The sequence below is a fragment of the Trachymyrmex cornetzi genome, unplaced genomic scaffold, assembly GCF_001594075.2.
Source record: "Trachymyrmex cornetzi isolate Tcor2-1 unplaced genomic scaffold, Tcor1.1 scaffold182, whole genome shotgun sequence".
NCBI lineage: Eukaryota > Metazoa > Arthropoda > Insecta > Hymenoptera > Formicidae > Trachymyrmex > Trachymyrmex cornetzi.
The window spans coordinates 490,652-510,961 of record NW_017296441.1 but is presented as its reverse complement, the minus strand read 5'-3'; the positions used below and the strand labels follow the sequence as shown (position 1 = coordinate 510,961).

Genomic DNA, 20,310 nt, shown 5'->3' with positions numbered 1-20,310 from the left:
TCAAGCACCAGATCGGCAGCGACCGCGGCATAAATCGCGGATATGGCGAGTAAGAAGATCCGCGGACGGCGCGCGACGATACTTTTCCCTTTATCATCCAATTAACGATAAGGCTCCATTACGTTTATTTGCCCCGGCGGACGATTATTATTGCGTCCCGACCAGGACGTTACGATTATTGTGCCTGGTAGATACGACCGCGATTTTATCGGCCAGTTCGTACGATATCCGCGCAAGCTAATCTGCAAAGTAGTTAAACCGTCCGATTCGCGACTTTGATAAGACCGCTTTGCTCTCCCCCCCCCCCCCCCTCTCTCTCTCTCTGTTTTTCTCTTTTTTTTAATTATTGCGCGATAACTTCATCTTGGTCGGCGGACACGCGTTGCGCTCGTAAGAACGGAGCATAAGCTACTTGTTTAAATAAGAGATATAAGGTTAGCTTGCGAAGAAGAACGCAAAAGATAGCCGATTGGAATACACGAGAAAAATAGAGTTTAGTTATTTTCGATATAATAATGAGTAGAGAGATTCATGTGTTGGAGGAGATTAAGCACGGCGCGGTCGTGCATTCGCTACTAACAACTCCTGCTGCGCGTGCATCGAGATGCATTTTCCTTGGCTGACACGCGCGCACGATTAACACACTATATTTGCTACGCGGCAGAAATAATTGCGGTCGCTTCAAGCGATCGTTCGTAATAAGCGGTTGGTCGACTTACGTCCCGATGGAGATTAATTACATCACGGTGAACGACAGTTGATATATTGAAACAAATTGACATAATCATGACCTTGTGACAATTTTCATAATTATAGCGGTTATGGAAAATGCACTTTTTCGAGGCAACGCATTTAATAATGGCACGTTATTTTCAATCAATTCAAAAGTTTCTTCGCTTTCATTCATATCAAGAAACGATTAGGTATCTTTACATGAGTGATAACACCTGTTTCATGAAGAAGAGTTTTCTCTCTCTCTCTCTCTCTCTCTCTCTCTCTCTCTCTCTCCTTTCCTCTAAGCTGTTGCATTTTTTTTTATTTTACCCGTACGTACTTAATGGTCGATAAATAGTTTCGTTCATTGGTTTGCGCAAAAATAAATTTTCTCATAACAACTTGCAACTTGTTGCAACTGACGATTGCCGCAGTGCTTTATTCCATCGTGTATTCCCGAGATATTGAGCTACTGGAGGAAGCTCTAGTAGACCGCATGCAGAGAGTCTGCGTCTCGCTTGAATGCATTCGATTGCAGTCAATGCAGGCGCTGTAACAGCGGCGGCGGCGGCGGCAGTGGCTGCTGCGAGACACCTCTCGACCGTATAACGTTGCATCGCGCGCATTGGATAGCGTGTCGATTTTTAACGAATCAAACCGCGCGCACGTTCGTCTCGTTGCAAACGATTTTACCGTTAATCGGCTTATGCAATCGGCGCGATATATCGAAGCCGAACACGCGAATGCGCGTGCCGCGCCTCGAAAATTTTCAAAGCTGCGAATTATTTGGAAATCACACAAACCGAAGAACGCGTACGTGTTGTATTCTAACAACACGTACTCGCATAAATCATGATACATTACCAATTACAAAATCTGTACAAGTAATAAATTTTTAGTTAATGTAATATACGGAATGTGTGAAAATTATATCAGCGGCAACAAAAAGATAAGCGTAACGCGACTACATCTTCTGGGTCTCTCGTGAAACAATTAAATGTTAAATTTTCTCTCATCCAATATATGTTGACCGCATAGTACGCAATCCCAAGGAAATATACGCTCTCTCTCTCTCTCTCTCTCTCTGGCATCTGGATTACGCGTGCGGAATCGGATAAGAGCGGATCGTTGCGTTGGAAAAATAGAAAACGAGAAAAATGGCAAATTTCGAATTTCGATGCACTCGCCATCGAGGCACAGCGGAGTTCCCGATTGCATGCTCGTTACGCGACATTCCCGCCGACGGAGATGCATTAAAACGAGATGAGAATTCAACACAGAGTTTTATTGAGATTTAATGGAGTTATCGGATTCTTTCTTCTGTCCCTCTTTCCTTCTCTCTTTCTATTCATGCGGTGTTGAGACGAGACTGCTCATGCGTGCGAATTTATGGCTCACGCTGATGACTTACCCTTGGTCGCTGTGAGAATCCGCCTGAGGGTGAGCCAGACACGGTCGTAACTATCGGCCGATCGTGAGCCGATCACGCAGGTAATATTGTGTGCGGCGATACAATTTAACTTTTCGATGTGCGAGATCGCATGGGCGCCGTTGCGTACATGAGGTTCACGCAATTGAGAATCTTGCATTTTACTTTGTCCCTGAATATTGCAAATATTATTTATTTCAAGCATTGATAAGTTTCTAATTATAAATTAAGCATAAATCACTTTTTCTGCAAATTAAATTACTTGAACACATAGCTAATCAAAATTGATTTTTTAAGTAAGAATTTATTCTATATTTTTGTTTTAATAACTACGGTTTTTATTTAACAAGAAATATATAAAAGGATTCGTAAGGCTTTTAAAAGCAATTTTGATGACGCTTATGCAGCTCCCCAAGGAAAATCTTGAATCGACTGAATATGTGAAATTATGCTTAAAACTATCGCTGGTATCCGTCGACACGAAAACGTAATTAGTCAACGTCGCGCGTGATCGATCGCGAATTAATGCAAGTCGATGGAGACACATAAAATCTTTTCCAGGTGTAACGATACTCTTGACTTTATTACGCACGGAGGACCATATAATCATTTCATCATTTCGTCATTTTCTTTAGCGATCAATAATATCTTGGGCATCTTCTATGAAATATCGAATAATTTTTTGTACTAAAGACGGTTTTGATACTAAAGACAAGTAAGCGCGATAACTTAAAAAATAAAAAACGATGGCTAGTATAATACAGATATACGAGGATACGAATTAATGGACAGAAATGTATTATAATAGTACACGCATCTTGACCAACTTGACTGTCAATATCGTTGTCACATTATTACGATAAATACGAAGCGATATTAAATGCAAATTCACACGGAAGGAGTTGTGACTTCCTCGACAGTCACAATATGTTGGATCGAACGTCGACGTATGGTAACGCCGATATAATGAATGTTGGCATTACGAGGCGAGTACGCATTGCGCTCATCTGCGTGCTCGTGATATCGTCGGAATGCGGGCTGATACATACTCTATCGTATCGTAAATTCTATTGGAGAGCTGCCGTAAGCTTCAGAACGCTGTCGGCAGCCCTTTACCATCGCATTCTTCGCAATGCGTGATTCTTCGAAAGCGGCAGCTCCCTAATTACACGAACAATCTAGTACATAAATATATATTTTAATTTTCCCGATATTTTAATCCTGTCATCGGGTAGACGTGCAATGAATAAAATATTTTTTTAAACATTGAGTTTTTAAAGAAAAAATTTATTCTACATTTTTTCAACACATTTTTATTCCAAACATCTCTTTTTTTGTTGTACTGTAAATTATACTCCACTTTATACATAAAAGTATCATTTACTTTAATTACAGAGTCAATCGCGCGAGCAACGAAAGACATCTCTGCGAACTATCGGGAGAAACCGTGGCTCGCGCAATTAGCGACTCGCAATAATTTAAGCGGCTTCAATTAATGCATCTGTGCGCCGACGAGGAGCGCGCACCGCTGAGCTTTGCAGATAGGCGAGCGAGCAAAGTTTCTTTAACGTGTTCTTCCCAGGCCAGTAATTAACACCACGATACTTGGTTGGTTGTACTGTTCGTCAATTCGTTAAAGTGGTTATATTTTTATCTTTGTGTGTGTGATTTTCTTCGTGTGATTTTTTCGACTTACAAAACGGATAAACCGGTCGTATCGACGAATGTTTCGGAGATTAAAATACGAACGATTGAAATATAGAGAGAGAAATTTGGAAAAAGCCTACTTTTCTAAACAAGAGCACGCATATTCAGCGTGTTGCGCGTGCAGTTCTTGCAACCCGGGGTAGATGAAGGAACGGTCGTGAAAAGAGCGCGATGGTGCTTAATCTCATCGAAATAACGATAATGGCCAGCGTGTACGTTACATATATCTTATCCTCCTCGATGTGGAAACAGTTATATCCTCGCGGGATGAACGACGGCTCCTGCGGATTTATGGAAGTGGACGGTGTGGCGGCGCGAGGTAAAATGCAAGCACGGCTGCATATGCATATATATGTACGTACGCGTGCATATATTTACTCATCGTCGTACGCTGGCTGGCTCACCTTCCTTCTCGGTGAGAAGGAGGTGTTTGCATTGGCCTAGTGCCGAGGCGCGTTCGCAAGGCGAAATTAATTACCCCGTCCTCCGACGTAACGGGTCTTCGGCCGATACTGAGAGAGAGAGAGAGAGAGAGAGAGAGAGAGGCCCGGTCGCACTGCATCCGATACGATTTTATCAGATTTTATTGCGGATTTACAGTTGCCGGAAAACAGCGGGGCTGCGCTTGCTTTCGAACGAGTCGGGATTAGCCGCGGTAATCGGCCATAAATCTGACGTATGACACCCAGTGCCGGTCCCGGGTGTCGATCCACATGTGGAATCGCGATCGAATTGCGATCGAGTTGTTCGAAAGAAAACCCCGTAAACCCACATCGCTCGAGTTCTCCGTCCATTTGCGCGCTGTCTTCCAATCGTCTTGTATAAACGCCCATATCAATCACCCAGAATGAGCATTTTATATAGATGTTAGATAATACAATGTCATGAGATTTAAAAGAATTTATACAAGAATCTGATCAATAATTAATTTTCAATCAATTAATACTTTATTTTCTAAAAAAGACGAGATCTTGGATATCTCTCAGAAGAATTTTTAATACTACTAAATAAATCTAGATTTAAATTAATTAATAGGTAATTAATTAATGACTTTATCAAAAGATGTAAATGTAGATGACCGATGTTAAAATATCAAAGCGAGGACATCGATAACTCGATAACATCATGCCACATCGTTAACATTCTTAGCAGTATATCGTCGCCTGCAATTATACGGAGCGAGATACTTTTTAATTCGCTCTGTGCAATATACGTAGCCGTAGGAACGTACGATTCGCATCTGTATCAAATTATTTACATGGTAGTGAGGCGGGAGCTTCGGAGAGGATTCCGCGTACGTATAAGAGTGGTGCGTATTAACCCGGCCTTTTCCACCTTGATCTTGACGATTCGTGCGACTAATTGGCAATACTTCGATCGTTCTCGCTCGCATTTAATCGCGGCAAGTAGCATCGTGCGAGCTCTCGCAGTCTCACATAATTATGCATGCACGCTGCGGTAATAATAAAGGCGAGATTGGGAGGGATTCATCGATTTCGATCAGACCGTCTTCTGAAAGATATCCAATTCACTAGACTATTTTCTTTTTTTTTTTGTTATACATTTAGTGATATACTCTGCCACATACACACGCGCGCGCGCGCGTACGTGCATGCTTTGCTGGATGGTTTGGCAAAGACCAGCTCCAATATATACGAAATAAATTCTCTCACTCACACATTCGTTCTTTCTTTCACTAAGTCTCATGAAAGCGTGATCGTGCATGCATACACACATACACGCGCACACGTGGGCGCATCTTGACTTCCAGCGGAGCTGGCCGACCGTCGAAGGTGTTGTTATAATTTACGATTATGCCGACTACACAGCGCTCGAAGAAATAGCGGCTAACCGAACAACTCGCGCCACACGGACAAATGACTCGCGGACACCGAAGAAACACCAGGCGTTTGTCCGCCCTGCTAACGACATCGACGTCGTCGAGGTCGATGGAAGGCGGAGGCGTGTTAAAAGGTCCGACCCTCTCGGTTAAAGTGATAATTAATCTCGCGAGTTAATGGCGATGTGTATATCGTCCTTCGGGACGTTCGCTTTTTAATGGATTTTACTTGAATTTGAAGAAATCAGCAACTTGGTAGAGACTGGCCGAGACTGTCCTGACGAGAACATAAAATTTTAATGGATTTCCTCGTGATCGAAAGTGATGAGCAGTGTCGAGATCAATGTTATTGCTCGATACGTTTATTTGAGATCATTTAATAATAGAAATTTGAGATCCTGACTTATTCCTTTTAAATGTTGCATCTTTGTAGGATATATAAAATGATATAATTAATAACTTGTTGAGAGAGACGGATATATATATATGTATATAATCTCATTTAATACTCACATAAACTCATTACTCTTCCAAATTTTATTCGTCTACTTAAAATAAATGGCACATATATTACATTGCAAACGTCACTAGTAATGGTCATTACTAATGATACTCGCAGTCCAATATATGATGATAGACTGACATATAACATAAATGAAAATAAGTACAAGTCATTACAAGACCTCGAAAAACAGGTATTCGGCAGATCTTTTGAACATATAGATTCATGCTAAGATTAAAATATCAAATGAGACTTTAGGAATCGAATACAAACATAACGAATTACATGTATAATATAATAGACGTTAGAGAGCTTCTAAAAATGACACGCCTATTATGTTTAAAGAAAAAACAAGGCAAAAAAGACTAAAATATTTTCTTATACTGCTAGTGGACAGTTGGCACGACATACGTCGACAGTTATAACGTGAGGGGCCGTTTGCGGGATCGTTTAGATGAGTCTCCTTAAATAACGATCATAGGTCTGTAACTAACGTAGATGCGAGAAAACGAGATACGGGAAAGAGACAAATATAAGTATATCCTGAAAATTTTTCACTTCAAGTAAATGTTTGTAATTACGAAAAAACCGAATGCATACGATCGTATGTTTATGTTCCAGTGCAGAGATGTGCGATTAGTACACATTATGATATGTATCCCAGATAAATATTAAAGCACTACTTAGCTGTAGAAGACGAGTGACAGGAAATCATAACGTGGATTCTACTTTGCAGGTAGAAACCAGTCTATTGTAGAGTTTTAAAGCTACGATATTATAATTAGCAGAGTAAAAAAAGAAGGTAGGAAGTTCTTATCATAACTGTAAGGAAGAAAAAAAAAACTTTTAATTATCGAGAATTATTTATATTCAGTTTATACATGCTCACGTCATTCATTTACATTTCACATTCAGTTTGCGATATTAAGTTATAATTCGTGGCATAAACCATTTACATATAAAGTTTTATCGATATTAAACATTATGGAATCAACATTATATCCTGATAGGTCAGTAAAAATTGATAATTTCTAATTAAGATGATATTTCAATTCGTGCGCAAAATTGACTCGTTGGAGAGTATTTAGAAGCAAAACTGGCGGCGGCGGTGAAGCGATTTTTGGTAAATATCAAGTCTCAATAGCTTGGCAGATGAGCACTGCTCCGTAACTCTCGTCGTTACGAGCGTACACACGCGTGTAACTACAACTCACGTGTCTCTCGCAAGTTACGTATAATCACTTACAGAGAGAAACAAGCTTGTCCTTAGGCATACCGGGTGTCACCGGCGTCCGGGGAGCGCGCGGCATCGGAGAAGATGGGTGCGGCCAAGCTTTGAGCGTTTAGAGAACGCTCCGCCGGTCATTGCCCAGCGAAGGCGCGTTAAATTAATGCCACTGCGCGGCTCCGAGCTCGTTTCAATTTATCCGGGCAAGGCGCGAGGAACGGAGAAAAAGAAATGAGGTAAGAGGGCGAAAACTTCTCGATCCTCGATGATAGAGTTTCTTCGGAAATCAGCTCTCGCGAGCGATCGCATGACCGCACGCCAATTTTTCTTTCTGTTTCAACGTTTTCGTGTTGTTTGTAATATTTTGACTCTGTTCAAACTTGTCTTCAAATATTGTCTCTTCTCGGTTAATTCAACAAACACGTCTTTTTCAAATCTTTCATTTCTGGTTCTGGAAAATTAACATACATATGTCACAGTTGAATAAAAATAAAAAAAATTTGTTTTCTGTATAAATTTAAAAAATTGTGGTTTTTTTAAGATAATCGGTAATTTATTCTGAAATCAAAGTATACAAATTTACAAACGATTCGAAAATTTGTATAAATAATGACACTAGACCTTATACTACTCTACGAGTTTTTTCAACGTTCATTGACTGATCCACTCGGCCGATTCGATTCTGAGCCTCTCACGAATTTTATGTCGCTAATACGGTACGTACAGGGCGAAACCAGTTTGTCGGCGCTTTCGAGCGCCTCCAAGGCGGCGACGTCGGATGTTGAGGACAGCGGACAAGATCCCGGAAAGCGTCCCTCGGACCGGATCAAAGGGAACTGCCGGATGAAGACGAAGAGGGTGCGCAGCGGCGCGAGCGAGAGGGCGAGAGACGATCGCGTGAAAAAGGAGAAGAGAGGATTAACGGACAGCTCCCTGAAAATTACATCGTCTGCTAATGAGACGTCGTGGGCCCGATTGGGTCCCGGTCCGACTCGAAAGTCGAAGGAGTGAGACCGACTGATCGGAGAAACTGAGAAGGATCGACGACGCGACTTCGCTTCGAATAGTATGAACGAAGGTTCGTCCACTTCGTCTTGAGTGCAGGTGTGCGCTTAATCCTTTCGTCGACAGTCTGCAGTTCGATCTTTTCATTATTTTTACTCTATTTATTAAATAGCAAGCGTGAGCTAAATTGCCATGGTACCGGTTTTCAATGCGCCAACACACCTGTGAATTTACTCCAATTATAATTATTGTTTCTTCGAGAAAGCATTATTTCATTAGGAAAAAACATTCGTCGTTTTATACATTGTTTGCTTAATTGTTACATGGAACCGTTACTTTATTAATAACAGTCTCTCACCACTTTTACTATTTTATTTTAATGACAATTAATACGCCGTAATACAAGCTGCGCATTTTAAAATACTTATAAACTTTTTCTATTGATTGAATATTTTTGATCGATAAACTTTGCGTGTTTATTGACTTCAATTAAAATGGTGCGAATTTTATTCGTGACAAATTAAGATGATTATCTCGTGTAAGTATGTGCGATCTTAAATGCGCGAGATGATCGTTATTGATCTTATCGATCATGCCGGTCAGACAGCGTAGCACTATTATTATTGCAGAAAATCACTGCAATTCCTTATCGATTCATAAAATCATTAACGGTCATTTTATGATCTCCGTCGCGGTAAATAAGAATGCGATGCTCAGTAAATAGCATCGTGTTGAAAGTGAGCGCGAATCAATCTCATTTTTACAATCCACGTATAATTTTATATATCTACATTCGTTTTTCATATAAAATGTAAAATATAAATATCAATACGGCGTACAAGGAGAAAGCTGTAAAAATCAATGCAAGATTTTATTTCCTTCGATTTCGTCATTATATTTAATTAAAAAATTATGTATATAAAATAATAAATATGGCATGTTGCACGAAATGGACATAAAAAAAAAAAAAAAATTAAATTGGACATAGAATACATATATGCGGGATTTATACTCTTTATAAGATGATATAGAAAATATTTACAACTCATAAGCACATAAAAATTGACTGTAGCCTAAAAGTTTGCAAAGTTCGCAAAGATATTCGCTGTCTCTTTCTTCATCAGCCGGACTAACAACAACCCGGTTATCCTCAATTTACTCGATACTTCCCTATATGTCGCTAGGTTAGAATTGGCGTTTAAATCGTCTCGCGGTCTCGCTTTCGCGCGTAACACGATGCGAACGCATAGTACTTGAATTCCTATCTTGCGTGAGTATCTTCACACTGGTTCGCGATTTTATTTGCCATTCTCGAGTTTCGGGAGCAAGCGATCGCAGATCGAGGAGATCGGGACGTCGACGATACTCACGAACCTGATCTTGTGATAACTTCTTCCGCTACCGGATTGCTTCTTGCGTGAACGAGAAGAAATGCAACTCGCGATCCCTTCTTCGTGGCTTCAAGAAAACCGGGCAATATAATCCAGATTGTATCTAGAGCGACCGTGGGCGAAGCGATGTGTGTATGCATGTGCATGCGTTCTATGCGTATATGGATGTGTCACGCAGTTCCGATCTTTAGGAAGTTAACACCTCTTTTTTAAGATTTAATATAATTGATAAAACTCTGATCGCGCGCGCGCGCGTTCTTCTCCAAAGAATTCTAGCGTTTTTGATGCGAAAAGAGTTACGGCGATTAAAGAGAAATACGAAGGTACGAAGTATCTCACATTTTCGTTATGCGTTTGATTGATAACAATAATTTTACTTTAATTATTTATTATCACTTAGCACATTGAAAACAATTGTTGAAACTCTCGAAATATCCTGAATTCTACTTTCGACTTTACAATAAAGACATACTTGTGTAGGTATATCCACGTGCGCCAATGTTATTATGAATCGCATCAAGCCGCGTATCGAAAACTGGTCTTCAGTTCATTGTTCCACTTTTGGCTTTCAGATTGTAGATATTTTTAATATTTTATTTCATAACTCGTTTAATACTAAATTTTACGCAACTGAGAAGAAATGAAGAAATGAAATAATCGAGATATGGACATGCATCTACTGTGTGATAAAATTAACATCAGAAAATGTTAATAATAATCTAAGACATCAAATATAACCCGTGTAATCACCGGATATACCATACCACATATGGAAATAAATTTCATTTTACTTTCGATCCTAATAAGTAAAATAAATAAAATTTTTTCTCTATTGCTAAAAAAATTCTAGTAATTTTTCTTTTCTACTATTTTAATATGTAAATGTGCTCATTACCGCAATAATGTATACTGATAAACAAAATTACCGCGATAATGGCGATATGATAGCCATAAATATTATCACCTATGGACAAAGATCTATTTTGATAGTTTACAATTGAGATACGCCTAATTTGTTGTTTGTAAGTTCCTCAATAGAGGTTATAGTTACACAAGTCTCACCGGTTTATCGGTAATTACATAGAAATCTAAATTAATTTTAATATTGAATCGCGCATGATGTTTTTTTGCACGTATAACATTTATTATGAATATAATATTAACGAACGAGATCATGATTTTATATTTAATGTATTAATAGTAGAACTTTTTTTTTCGATAATCGGTTTTTATTTAAATGTGTTCCGTGTGTGCTCTCAATATCCTACACGAGAGTGAAAAGGCGAGCACTTTCACCGAAAAATCTCCAAAATTCGCGCCTCTCGGTCTTATATAATGATATCGAATCGAGTCAACACGCCTACCTAAATTCGAAGGAACGGAGGCGACGTGGTATCCCGCGTTCATAACGGTTTTATATATTCTCCTCTCGGTCATCCTGGTACGCTCAAAATCCGCGTTTGAAGATTAAGAACGAGCATTACGCTTTGAGATCCTTTACCCGATATCCCCATGGATGTCACTTAAATTTTGATTTTTTTTCGCAATAGCCACGCGAATGCGCCGACGGTGAATTTCGGCCTGCGCTTATTTTCTGCGTAGCGTGCCGAATCTTTCGGAATGCAGTTCGACATGTGACAGAAAGCGGATTCGTTCCTACAGGATTGGATCTTGCGTGCGAAGACCGAGTCGAAGAACGACTCTCGGACATTGTGGGCGGAAAGTATTATTTACGAATACTTAGAGAGAAAGAGATGGCTGTTTAATTTTTTTGACACTAATCAAATTCATAATTGTCAATAACATTATACAGTTTAATATAAGACATAGAAACAGCTTGAAACCTCCCTTTAATTATCATTGCTTTTCATCTTAAACAAAATTAATAAGTTATTTGAATGTAGAGGAAGGTCACCGATACCGACATACCACTTTGTTTTTAGACAATATTTCTTAAACAAAAGGTAAAAATACAACTTTAAAAACATAAATACAAAGTAAAAAGTGTCTTTTATCAGATAGTATAAGCAATTTTTATAATACTGTTTGCAATTTTGCAATAATTAAGTTTTTCGTAAGTTATGCAAAAATGAGCGTCCAACAAAATGGGCTCCAAAACTGACGTAGTAAGTAATAATACCAACATTCCTATTCTATAAATAAAGATATATCCTATTCTGTAAAGAAAACTAATTTACTCTCTAAATCTGAATCAGTGGATAATCACTGATATCAGTGCCAAGTATGCCACTGGTAATCAGTGAATTAAATGTGAGATTCCTAACCTGGCTAATCTTTGTTATGTGATCTAACTAACCTTGTTTTAGTGCTTAAATTCAATGAATATGATATTGGAAGATTGAAATTAACATGCAAATATCAGTATTTTAGTTATATAATGCTCAAACATTCTTCCTTTTTTCGTTAAACTTCACTGATTCAGATTTAGAGAGTATGAAACTATAAAAATTTAAAATGACATAACATTATCAATAATACAGTCGCTATTATTTTAATTACGCAATTTGCAAAAGAACACCGTAAGAATTTTCTTCTCGGATTCATAGAATTGGTTTTTAGCTGATTTGGTATAGAAATAAGCCACAAATATATGAATTATGAATTTCTACTTCTTTAATTAGATAAACAGATCATGATTTTATTAGTATTAATAAAGGGCAATAGTTAGTTTCTGAGAAATAAGGGGGTGTTACTTTAGGAGACATATGTCAGTATCGGCAACTTTCCTCTAAATTATCATTGATTTTTCCCATTCTCTAAATCTGGATCAGTGGATAGTCACTATAATTACCCAGTGGCATACTTTGCATTGATAATCAGTGAAATTCAACTAAAAAAGGAAGAATGTTTGATTTATTTTTTATATAACTAAAATACTGACATTTGCACGTTAATTTCAATCTTCCAATACCATATTCATTGAATTTAAGCATTAAAACAAGGTTAGTTATTGTGTTTATCACACAATAAAGATTAGCTAGGTTAGAGATCTCACATTTAATTCACTGATTACCAGTGGCATACTTGGCACTAATATCAGTGATTATTCACTGATTCAAATTTAGAGAGCACATTTTTTTTAGTTATGAGTTATTTTCTAAGGATATTATTTCGAGATCCGAAAGGATTCAAGCGATAGCTCTATCTCTTTCCGACACGCGAGATATGCTTAAATTCGGTACGCGTATCCATAGGTATATAAAGTTGCATAGCGTGTCGTAATGCAACACGTTGGTTTTACGAACACGCGGCCAACGGGCACTTCTGCCATGCTAAAGCGACCCGGTGTAGCGACGCATGAAGGCAATGGCGCTTATTTAAGACTCGCAGCACGTGGGTAAGGGAGCATTGAAAGTACTCGCTGTCGAGTATCTAAGTGGTTTATGGATTTGCGGCGACGCCAAGTGCCTCGCCGTCGAGGATAAATGCGAAAGTGTGGATGGTATGATTATCCTAAAGGTTACGTGATTGCGCGATCGTCGCCGTTATAGTTGTTTCTTTTCCACAGAATGATAACGAATAATTCATAGCTCGAAGTTTTATTAAATGTCGACTCTATTAGAAAAATCAATTTTGTATTTTGTATTTTACATTGGAAGAAAAAAATTTTACGCTGAGTTGTCGATGTACTGTTTTATTTAATATACCTAATGCATCGCGTTTGTTTGACAGAAAAATTTGACTAAATATTATATGTTTTTATAATCACGTATTGATATATCAAATGAAAATTTTTTGGATAATGCAATGCGCATACAGTTGTAAGGAAGGAAAGAGAAAAGAAATTGAAAAGGTTCTCGACGATTTGAAAGGGATCACGACATCGGCGTCTTCAAGCTAGGTTTTCTGTTGAGAATGAGACGAGATGCCGGACGACAACTAATTAGGCCTAAAAAGCCAACGATCTCTCTCTCTAGTTTTGTGCCGTCTTGTATCCACCTACACACAATCGTGTACCTACACATCACTGTGCGTTCATGTGTATAGATGAATAATCGAATGTACGCATCCTCGAAGATGTGTAAAGGACCTGATGCCACTTTAGATTCGGCGCAAGTGTGGTTCCCTTCTTTCAGTGAAAAAAAGACTAGCACTTATATATTGAGCTTTACTTCAAAGCGATTTATGGAAAGTGAGACATGTTTGGTAACAATTGCATTCGACCTCACGATAGTAACGTTGAATATTTGATAATTAAAATTAAGAGATGAGCCGATGATTGAAATGTACCTATATATATCTTAGATTATTTTTGTAATATTTTAAAATTAACAATTTAAAAGCACTCTTTAGGGGGGTTGTCCATGATGCCATATATGAGCTTTTAGTTACCTAGAATAAAAGTGAAATACAGGCGGAAGGTGGCCGGTCTCGTCGTCGGAAAGATTAGGGACGACTGTTCCAGGCGGATGTGAAGTAATCGCCAAAGAGCACCCGGTAGAGCGATAACCTATCGTAAAGTGGCTGATAGTAGTATGTTCTGGTCTTGCGTAGCAAACTCGACCAAGTAATTTTCAAATGACGCCATTTGCAAACTAAATCACAACGTATAATTCCCGTCGGTCATGTTATTCGCATGTTCACGATGTCAATAGTTAAGTTACTTTATAAATTAGCAAATTTGCTATACATTAGTAAAGATAAATTAATGTTTACATTTTATCGCTTTATTATTGAATGACACTTTTACAAAAAACAAAGTTTTATTAATAATTGGAATAAAGGTTATTACCTTGATATTATCGATGAAAAAAATATATTATTTGCATATACGGTTTCTAGATTGCTATTTTATCAATACTATATGACTAATAATATTTTGTTGATAAAATACACTATGTTAACAAAAGTTAAGATAAAATATCTTATGCATATTTATTCATATATTATATAACTACAGTATTTGTGTACCAATTCTAAAACGTCAATATTAGCCTTGTTTCTAATAAATGTTCATACATTTAATTGTTTATTATCGTTCGACTCGAATGAAACAGTACAAAGTGGAGAAAGGGTGAAAAGTGGAGTTCCACCCGCATATCACAACACTTGTCGAGCGTTGGCAAGGCGTACGAGCGTGGCTTTGCGATAAAAGACAAGTCCGATACCGAAAGCGAGTGGTGTACTAACGTATCACGATGTAGCGACAGGCATTGTTCCATGGTGAGAAGCCTACGCGGTCCTGCTTTACGAGCGACTGATAGTTGTATATCCACGTGGGCATCTTCTTGTCCCGGAAAAGTTTATCAGACATTTTAAGTTTTACAGTTTTTTTTTCTTCTTAAACAAAGAAAATACATTTGTCAAATATTACAAAGGTCGTATAGATATTCAATGTCTAAAACTTAGATTAGGTATATCTGAGTGTATATATATATATATATATATATATATATATAATATATTAGATATATATTAGAGATAAAATATATATTATAATAGTATTAGAATAGCATTAAATTCTATCAAAACTAATGTGTTTATCAAGAAATATGATCGATGAATTTTGTTATAGTAAAGTGCACTGTAAGGTGCAATGAATGATCTCATCGTTATTCGAGTCTTCTTTTGGAACAGCGCGTCATAACACATAAACAGAACGATGTTAAGAACTCAATGATAACTTCATGAATACGTATCGCGGTACATCGAAATATGCCGGCACCGCCATTCTTCCACTATGAGTTTTTATCTAAACAGCTATTTCCCGCACTGCGATATTGCTTATGCGTGTGTTAACCGGCAACAATAGCTGACTAATTATCTATCTCAAAATGTGCGTAATTTTAATAGAGCTTATACTAGCTTGTCGACCGAGAGAGTGTAATAAATTTTGCGTTCTTTTCAACGAAAAGTTATGTATTAATACTTTTTTATAAGCATAAATACGTTCAAACTTCACATGTTAATATTAAGAGAACTGTAGTACTATTAATTATATAGAAAAAAATTCTAAAAGTTATATGTAATACAGAGATATTTATTTTAAAAACCTATATATATATATATATATATTACAAAAGAAAAATTTTCTCAGTTTATATTTATTTAAACTGTGATATTGCTATTTAAGCGGTTGAAAATTTGTAAACAAGAAAATTTTACAAAGATTCAGCAATTGACTTCAAAGAGAATGATTGCCGTGTAAAATAAATTTTAGTATAATGTCGAAGGTTAATAGTAGATAAAAAAAAAAGAAGTAAAAACTGCTCAGGTAACGGAACATCCAGACAGCGCAATGGCGGTCCTGGAGAATATCTCGTGCAACAGATGCTGGATCATTGACGATGTCTGGCACGGCATCTTGATAGATAAATCGATATATTTATAACCGCTAGAATTTCACCAGCTATGTAGATCTGTTTAAATGTAAGATTCATAAAATATGTTTTCTTATAAATTGTATTATGTTCATATTAATTTATTATTAATTGAATACTAACCATATGGTCGCGAAAATCAATTAATTATACATTATTATACAAGTTTCAGTTAAATTAGAAAATATTTATTATTTAAAACCATAAAAAAGTAAAACTTATAAGGGCGAATATTTATAATATTAAATTAGTGAAACAATATTTTGTAATATTTGCAATCAAATCAATTTTTAATGGAAATATATGAGAAATATTTTTTTAAATAACAATTTATTATATTCTACTATTTTATATCATGTACATTTTAACTGTATTTAAATTCTATGTTCTATGCAACAAGCTAAGAATCGAAATACAGAAGAATCGTGCTCAGGCGAAGGCACTGTTTCCAATTTCGTTTTAGATAACAAAAGGGGATTAGATAACAAACTATGACGGCTGTAGCTCGTGACTGTCGTTTACACCAGATGCGGCTGTAATGTCATGCTATGCAGTAAAATGTTTTATATTATTTTTGATCGTAATAACCATTAACTGATAATACGATAGGTTTGTGAAGTAATTCGCGATTTATCGACAGCAGTCGTGCTCTTCCGAAAAATGTAACGAACTATTTTCTTGTCTAGAAGATATGATGAAACTGCGATTATTGCGACGATAAATTTTTAACATTGTTTTTTCACAAGCATATATTATACTTGCAGTTTAGCGTTAAAATTTTGATATGCTTTGAACATTATTTAACTCGATATAATTATTTTTTTAAAAAGTTTGAACTTTTTATTTTTTTCTGGATGCATGATGCAATTAAACTTGACAAATACATCATAGTTTTAGTAATGCAAAGTTTATGTCAATTTATGTACTAATTTATGTAATATTTTATTTATATCTCAATAATATTATATTTTAAGAGTTAAACTTCACTCTTAAAAAAAAAATAAATAAATTTGCCTATGCGCTGTATGGAAAAATACTTACAGCATCCTACGCAAGGTTTGCTAATTTTTTTGAGTTGCATATTTTACTAATCAGGGGATAAATAAAAAAAAACACACTAATCTTAGAGAATTATTTGCATTTATATATCAATTAAATATTAGCGTATCTTTTTGGCATTTCTCTCCCCCTCAGAATAATTAACAGTAATGAGTCAAATTAATTGATATCGGTCGGCAGCTAACATCGAATAGCTCTTACAGTTACAAGAGCTGTTCGATACTGCCGATATGCTGTTAATCATCATCGTCTTTTTATCAGCGAAGTTTCATCACGTGACTCATAATATTCGTCATGTATAATAATAATTTTCAACTGCATAATAAAAATCGCGACACTGATTATGAGCGATATTCCAGTTCCTTTGAGCATATAGAAATCTAGAAGTTGGTAGTAGTATTTTTTTATTGAAATATCGATTCTATATGAATATCCACGTCAAAGACACACTCATTAACACTACAATTATCAGCGTTGTATAATAATATAATAATAATAATGTACCGATTAAAATAGAAATACATATACATTTAATTAAATTATGTGATTGATTTATATAAATTAGCTTTTTATTGAAAACATTAAAAAAGTGAAATTTTAAATAGCTGAGAACGATACGATTATGAATGATATCTAAAGGAAAAGAAAAAATAAAGAAAATTTGAATGCCTATAATTTCTCTTTTTTGATCGATATCAATTTCACAATCAGTGTCATATATTCAATAGCGATCTAAGTATTGTGCTGGACACGAAAATTTATAAACGCGCAAATGAAGATTGTGCGTTTCTGTATATTAACTATCTCGTCACCGTTATCGTCACTAATTAATGTTAATATACGGAAATATGGTTGATAAGAGGTCTCATATCTATATAATAAATATACTATGATCGCGATGCAATGTGCATCCTGATAAGCACAACGCTCCGCGCAATGGTCATTCTTATCGGGTTACTCTCTTAAAAACAGCAATTACAATAAAGTCCATTTGTTGAAATCGCTATTTCTGTTTTGAATTGTTCTAATTATTTCTACTCAGATGTGTAATCAAACTTATGCTTGTAATGGCAGACTCGATGACATTTAAAACTTTGATCTACGTATGAAAACACAGGTTTTCTTAAATCACGGAGTTAATTTTATAGAATGATCAATTAGCTTGTTTATACAAAAATAATTATATTAATTAATATAATTTAAGAATGTAATATATATATATATATATATATTGTGTATTGCTATTTTCAAATAATGTGTACCAATAATATAGTGATAATATTTTGCTTTAACATGTAAGCATTTTGCTTTAATTTCAGCATTAGCAAAACAGAAATTTCTAACAAAATATAAAAATTTGCGTAATATGTGTAACAAAATTTTTCATTTGTCGATAGAATTATCGTACTCACATGTTATCAGTTAATAAGTGACCTCCTCATCCTGTCGAAATTTCATACGATCAAAAAGTCTTCGTAGCAGAAACATATGATTCTCTCTATATAGTTTTTTTTCAACACTCTGTGTCCAATTAATAATTATGCATGACAACGTTCTATATTTCACTCTTTTTGTTCCTTGTGTCAGTTAAATAATTAGTCGTCTTCTGTAGAGAAAGATATTTGTCAACGACATTAATTATGAAACTTAAAATCCTTTAAGAAATTATGATCACTTTATCTCATATTGCTCGAAAATTTATTCACGATTTTCGTCCGAACAAGCACTTGCGAAATACTTTACCAGACTATCAATTGTTTTGTTCAATAACGATTTTCCATTAAACACTAACTGCTTGCAACTTGTCTCTGGGTCGATGATGAAAAGGCGCCAGACTTCAAAGAAAGTCGCTGTTGCGATGACATGCACATATATTGTCTGTACAGTCACATATATTTTCCTTTATCTACCGAATTTCGAGATCATTATAAGAGAGTTGCAGAAAAATTTTTTCTTGGATTCTCTTCCGCATAATGGAGTTTTTGCCCCGCACAGCGCATAAAAAATCCGTCAAATCTTCATCTAAAAATTCGATATTCAAAACCAATTCGAGAGTTTATATGAATTGAATTTTTTTTTGTAAGTATGATAGCTTGAATATAATCTGAATATTTATCTTCACAAATCACTTTTTAAAACAAAATTCAAATTGAAGAATTTTTATAAAATATATGGGGAATTGCTTTTATTTATATCTTCAAAGTAGTAATTCAGAGTTCTGTTGAAACATCAGTTACACAAATAGTTACACTGTATTTTACTGATAATTATTTTGCAACAATTAGTATACTACTTTAGTATACTACATTTTAAATATTATATCTTTTTTGTAATCTCCAAACTATCTTTATATTGTTTTATTCAAGCGTCCTGTCAATTCTAAAGAATATCCGTTACCGTCTATCAACATACCCATCACAAAATTAACTTTGAAACTACACCTTCCTCACAGTAAGGCATATTGTCACTTTTATTCACCCCTAACTCTCCGACAATATATATAATCGCAATTTTCAGAATAAAGTTTAATAACTCTAAGATCGATCTGATTCAATTCGGTTTCAAATTAGATCGGTCTGTCATCTAGCTGGTTTCTTTGATCTTCACGGACCACGAACGTCCCACGATATCTATCGCATTTGCACTCGCGTGTTGTTTGTATATATATATATATATAAAGTAACACAAGACTGCCTCCAAGACGTGGTGCAGCCGGTGACTGCGTCTCTGAAACTGTCCTGGACAGTCACCTCTCCCGTTGGTGACGTAGGATGAGGAGAAGCCGCGGTGCGGGAGGTAACAGCTACGCCGTCGAGTGGAATCTCTCGGTTTCTACCAGGAAGGGATGGGAGCGTGGAAAGTGAGGGGTGAGGAACATGAAGACAAGCATAGCCGGGGAGGGACTGTTGGATCGTTAGTGGCCGGACTAGGCGGTTCTCCTGATCCGATCGCTGTGACTTTCAGAGGCGGAGCGAATAACGCCCACGTGAGGAAACCGAGACCCGGGTGTTTCAGGAGGCGGCAACTACACATCCACATCCACTGAGATCGATTTTCATAAAATTTTTTTCACCAGCCCTTTCTTTCTTCCTTT

General features: G+C 36.3%; 1 protein-coding gene across 2 annotated transcripts in view; it reads right to left on the bottom strand.

Annotated features, from left to right (window-relative positions):
- Nucleotides 1-18,990, bottom strand: part of LOC108759375 (GATA-binding factor A) — a 46,982-nt gene extending 27,992 nt beyond the window's left edge. For both annotated transcript variants that reach the window (XM_018504796.1, XM_018504797.1), the window contains exon 1: nucleotides 18,629-18,990. The gene's annotated coding sequence lies outside the window, so the exon portion shown is untranslated. The remainder of the gene's footprint in view (nucleotides 1-18,628) is intronic.
- Between the last annotated feature and the right edge of the window lie 1,320 nt (nucleotides 18,991-20,310).